The sequence below is a fragment of the Ursus americanus genome, chromosome 2 (assembly GCF_024610735.1).
Source record: "Ursus americanus isolate L20-20 chromosome 2, mUrsAme1.1.p, whole genome shotgun sequence".
Lineage (NCBI taxonomy): Eukaryota > Metazoa > Chordata > Mammalia > Carnivora > Ursidae > Ursus > Ursus americanus.
Window position 1 is genome coordinate 45,971,912 of NC_142128.1, and position 6,000 is coordinate 45,977,911.

Sequence of the window (6,000 nt, forward strand, 5' to 3'; positions counted from 1 at the left end):
CTCCATCCTTCCAGGGAAGGACCAGATCTGGCTTTACCTGCTTGCTCTGCAACACTCCTTCTAGAATTCTATCGGTGCCTGATATCCAGCTGTCTCCCCTGGTGCTGGATGAAGTGAAATGGACAGAGAAATGGGCCTCAGAACTTGGGAGGTGGGCTGACAGGTGGGCCTAGAAGGAGGGTCAACAGACTCACATGAGGCATCAGGGTGAATAGATGCGGGCATCATGAAAGGAAACCAAACTCTCCCTTAACTCATGGGAGGGTTGCCGGTCACATTTAGTCCCCTCAGCCATTTCTCAACAGGGGGACGTACTGCCCTCTAGGGGACGTTCTGGAAATCCATGAGGGTAATTATTGGTTATCTTCGTATGTTGGGTGGGCATGGAGGAGGGTCTCCTGGTATTACTTCGTGTCTTGGGGCCAAAGATGCTAGGCATACTGCAATGACCAGGACAGTGCTGCACAAAATGTCCCACATCCCACGTGTCTTTTAAAAGTCCCGCCGGATTCCAACGTAGGTGAAAAACCTGTTATTATCCGAGGGAGCCTAGGACTCGGCTTCATTTTACATATGAACGCAAAATATTTTTTGAACCATTTTAAACACGGAATTTCCCAGAAATGCAACTAGTGCGTAGATTGAAAGAACTTATCGTTTGCTTTGTTCAGAATTTTTACCAAGCGTTGCTTACCGTTTCAGAAACCCGTGTCATCAAGGACACTGCTACTTGTGTAACTGTGGCTGCTGATACCTGTCTGTGTGCGTCTTTTGCTGTTGTCCTCCCAGGGATTCTAGATGGAGTTCAAGGCTCTGACTGCTCTATTACATGTGTAGTCATGCCGGACATTACATATTAAAATACTTTCCATTTTTTAATAAATTAATCTTTTATTCCACTTTCGTAGTACAGTTAGAGGATTAGATTTACTTTTTGAAAGTAGGTATCTAGCTTATATTGCGTATGAATATTGTTCAGGAGAATAAAAGGGTCACTGGATTGAGGGCGTTGGGAACTATGGCCCTAAGCCTTTGGAAACCCAGGCCCAGCACTAGCCTGAAGATTCAGGACTCTGTCTTTCTTCCGCTTCCACAACTTTCCTCTTTAAAAGAGACCCCCAAAACTTCCAGCTAAGCTGTAAGTCTTTACCATGGGCGGGGCACTCGGAGTGGGACCACAAGATAAATAGCAGGGGGCTCAGCGGGGATCCACGCTTAATGCCGAGAAAGGAAAGCCTTTGCAGGACAAAAGGACCATGTCTGCGTTGTGATGGTGTCTGAATCGTGGAGCAGACAGTGATAGACTGAGGTCCAGACCAGCGGAGTTAGTTAGGTCCGGTGAGTTAGGTCCTTCTCCCTGAGTGTGCTGGGGGAGAGGTTCCCCCGCTTCCTTCAACTGAAAAGAGGAAAAGGGAGGGAGGTAGAGAATAATGAAGCACTAGCATGGATAGGACTTCTACTCTACGCCAAGTGCCTAGTGACACGGCTTACATATATTCTCAACGTCTTCTTTGAGATGCTCCATAGGATAGATATTAAGTTAACAAAACTCCAGGTTTTGAAGTCAGGTCGTTTGTCCAGACCATTCCTAACTCGTGGTTCTTTCAGAATAAGCAAAGAGATATAAGTCAGTCGGATTCTGTTGAATCGTTATTCTACCTTAAAGCAATACTAAACATTCACATGCTAGAATCAATACTCTGCTTATGAGATTTTTCTGTCTCTCAGGGCGTGTGTGTGTGTGTGTGTGTGTGTGTACTGACACATTTGCTCAGTCCCGGACGTCCTGCTCTTGTGGGGGAAGCGCACCCGTTTGGCTTCATCCACACTGGGTAACTGTTCCTGAGGACGTGTTCTGATCCCTTTCAGTTCCTGGCATGCCTAACCAGGAGCGAGGAAAGCCAGTGAAAGGTACTGTCGTGATGGAGCCTGGCTCAATGGACAAGGCAATACTCTTTAGCTGTAATGTCTCGCAAGGTCTTTGCAAGTATCGCATGTTCCATTTATTTCAATACACGACAACTGTCTTCTGGGAAGGAATATAGAACATAGATTTTGATCTAACTTCTTTTTTTCCAGCTTTTTTGGAGATGTAATTGACCCATAACATGGGTTTAAGAGTTTACCTTTAAGAGTGTACAACCTGTGGTTTTGATACATTGCAAAGTGACGAGCACCGTAGTATTGGCTACATCCTCTTTACATAGTTATTATTTCTTTTTTGTGGTGAGAACATTTAACATCTATTCTCTTAGCAACATTCAGGTATATGTTTCAGTATTAGTAGCTATTATCACCATTCTGTACATTAGATTCTCAGACTTGTTAATCTTATATTGGTATAATTTTTTTAAGTAGGTTTCTTGCCCAGTGTGAAGCCCAACGTAGGGCTTGAACTCACAAAGCTGAGATCAAGACCTGAGCTGAGATCAAGAGTCTGACACTTAAGTGACCGAGTCACCCAGGTGCCCCTGGTATAATTTCTTAATGGTTGTTTTGTCAATTCCATTTTTCTAAGAGAAAAATACACTAAATTACACGGTGAGTATTAGGAGGGCTTCAGGACTAGAAAGATAGATCTGATTTAAAATCTAGATGACCCCAGGGGCACTTTGATGGCTCGGTTGGCTAGGTGTCCGACTCTTGGTATCAGCTCAGGTCATGATCTCGGTGTTGTGAGATCAAGCCCTGCATCAGGCTCTCTCTGGGTTTAGAGTTTGCTTAAGATTCTCTCTCCCTCTCCCTTTGCCCCTCCCCCACCCTTCTCTCTCTCTCTCTCCCTCTCTACAAAAAATAATTTAATTTAATTTAATTATTTTTAAAATGGGGTACCTGGGTGGTTCAGTCAGTTAAGCCTCCAACTCTTGATTTCAGGTCAGGTTTTGATCTCAGGGTCAAGAGATCAAGACCCATGTCAGGCTCTGTGCTGGGCTCACATTGGCTTAAGATTCTCTCTCTCCCTCTCCCTCTCCCTCTCCCTCTCCCTCTACCCCCTACCTCCCACATGCTTTCTCTCTCTCTCTCTCTCTCCTTAAGAAAAAAAAAAAGTAAAATCTTCTAGGTGATCCCAAAGTACTTTCTAAGGAAGGAAGCTGTTATTGAAGGCTTTTCTGAATCAGGCAATAACTTTTTATTCTAACACCAGTCTAATAATCTGACATTCAATATTTCTCTTATATGGGCTCAGCTCCCAATTCCAGCGTGTTTGTATTTCTGTGTGCATGGTTTCCCCATGCCACCAAGCAATTCTCTAACACTAGCTGGATACCCTACAATTCAACTCAGTTCTAACACTGTCTACTTGGGGATAATGTCGGACCCCCCAGGTTAAGGGTCTAGTCCTACAAGACTGCTCTCCACCCCCGTCAGAAGCCCATTGCAAGTCCAGGTTTTCACCTGTGCTTCTGACCAACTTGCTATGGGTCACAGGTTTCAACAACCCCGTCCTTGGATTTGACTAACTTGCTAGAGCAGCTCACCGGGAAACATTTTATCTACCAGATTGCTGGCTTATTATGAAAGGATAGAACTCTAACACGGCCGGATAGATAGATATACAGGGCAGTGTGCGGGGAAAGGGCGAGAAGCTTCCATATCCTCTCCAACCGTGCCACTCTCCCCACATTGCCAAGTGTCTGCCAACCCAGAAGCTCTCTGAACCCCATCCTTTTAGGTTTTTATGGAGGCTTCATTATACAGGCATGAGTGTTAACTCATTGGCTGTTGGTGATCGATTCAACCTCTAAGCACCCCCTCCCTTCCCTGGAGGTCAGGGGGACGGGTTATCTAGGGGCTTTCCATGGGGCACCTCACTAACATAACAAATGACACCTTTATTGTTTTTATCAATTAGGAAATTCCAAGAGTTTTGGAGCTCTATGCCAGGAACAGGACCAAGATCAAAGAAGTATTTCTTAATATAAACGTCAAGGTCGTACCTTGAGTCTCATGAACAATTACACGATATCACACTATTTAATAAATTCAGAGGGGTTCAGAAGGGTTAAAAAACTCCCTTGAAACTTCAGGCCTTTCTGATTCCCTAACTCACATTTTATTCTGCTCCCCTAATCGGTCTCCTGCATTCAGAGATCGTGCGAGATATACAGCCCTGGCTTACAGCCTTCAGCTCCCCTGAGTGCGCTAAGCAGGAAAAGACTAGAGAACATCAGGTGACCATGGGACCTGAGCTTCCCAACATGAACGAGCTGTGGTCTCATCCACCCAGCGCTGAGAGTGGGCGCACACAACAGCAGTCTCCCGTTCCTGGAAGCTGTGTATAAAGAACCAAGCTAGAGCAGGTGCAGAGGGAAGTTGTAAGAGCAGGTGGCCCTGGTTCCTTTGACACTGCTCCTGTTGCATTGCCTCTTCTTCCTCAGGGCACGACCAGTCGATGGCATTAAAACAAACAAACTCAGGGGCGCCTGGGTGGCACAGTTGTTAAGCGTCTGCCTTCGGCTCAGGGCGTGATCCCGGCGTTCTGGGATCGAGCCCCACATCAGGCTCCTCCGCTGGGAGCCTGCTTCTTCCTCTCCCACTCCCCCTGCTGTGTTCCCTCTCTCGCTGGCTGTCTCTCTCTGTCAAATAAATAAAATCTTTAAAAAAAACCAACCAAACAAACAAACAAAACCAAACAAACTCAGCCTGGTTTACATGCTGGTACCCAAAGTGAAGAGCTAAAGGGGGGCCCGGCTGTCTCACGTGGAATAACATGTGACTCTTGATCTTGGGGTGGTGAGTTCAAGCCCCACGTTGGGTGTAGAGATTACTAAAAAAAAAATAAAAATAAAATTAAAAAAAGGGGCGCTTGGGTGGTTCAGTCAGTTAAGCTTCTGACTGTTGATCTCAGCTCAGATCTTGATCTCAGGGTTGTGAGTTCAAGCCCAGCGTGGAACCTACTTTACAAAGATTCTTTTAAAATAAATCAATAAACAAACTTCAAAAGTGAAGAGCTATAGCATTCTAGCCCCCTCAGGAGTGACACTGGAGGACAATGGTGAAGGAAAATTCTCTCAGTGAAGGAAAAAGACTGGTCTTGGGGGGCAGTACGTTTGGTTGTCTACTCTCTGGAGTGAGAGATGGCTAGAAGGAAGATCCATCCTGTTTCAAAGGCACTTACTAACGGTTTGGCTGGATGGTCTGACACCAGAAAGAACAGGATTGGAAGATTGGTGGCAAGGAGGTCTGGGGAAGAGATGTGTGAGCGGAGCGCTGAGAATGGGCTCAGATGGTGAATGCCCACCAAAGGCCTCTCTCCCTGTTCACCCCAGTGCTTGCTCAACGGTTTCTTAAACAAAGCGGCCATGTTGGCAGGCCTGGAGGCTGTGAATGAGCTCAGCAACATAGATTTCTCCTTATCAAGGCCCATCTGGTTAATACAATTGCTGAATGCTACTCTGTCAACAGCAGAGACCAACACTGAGTCCCTGATGTGTACTATTCCCTGGGGGAAGCAGCCAGACATCTGATGGCAGGTTAATCGTATCAGACCTCTTTCATCACAGAGGGTGTGTAGATTTGCCCTCACTGGAATAGTCATACTCTGGACACGGATTTGCCCTCTTTGCTCATAATCCTTCTGCCAGCACTGGCACTGGTGGATTCACGGAATGCCTTACCTGAGGTTGTAGCATTCACTATAGCATTCTGTCTAATCAAGGAACTTATGTCATGCAAAGAAAGTGCCATAATGGGCTTGTGCTCATGGAACTAAGTGGTCTTACCATATACCCCATCACCTGGGAGCAGATGCCTATTTGAAACATGGAAGGGCTTACTGAAGACTCACAGCCCTGGTTGGAAGACAATACCGGAAGGATGGAGCTCTGTCTCACCAGATGCAATAGATGCTTTGAATCAGAGCCTTCGTCTTCCCCACAGCCAGAATATAGGATTCAGACATCGGGGGTGGAAGTGAGGTGGCTCTTTCACTATTACACCTGATAATCCCCTCACAGAATTTTGTTTCTCTCAGCAACTTTGAGCTCTGCTGGTTTGAAG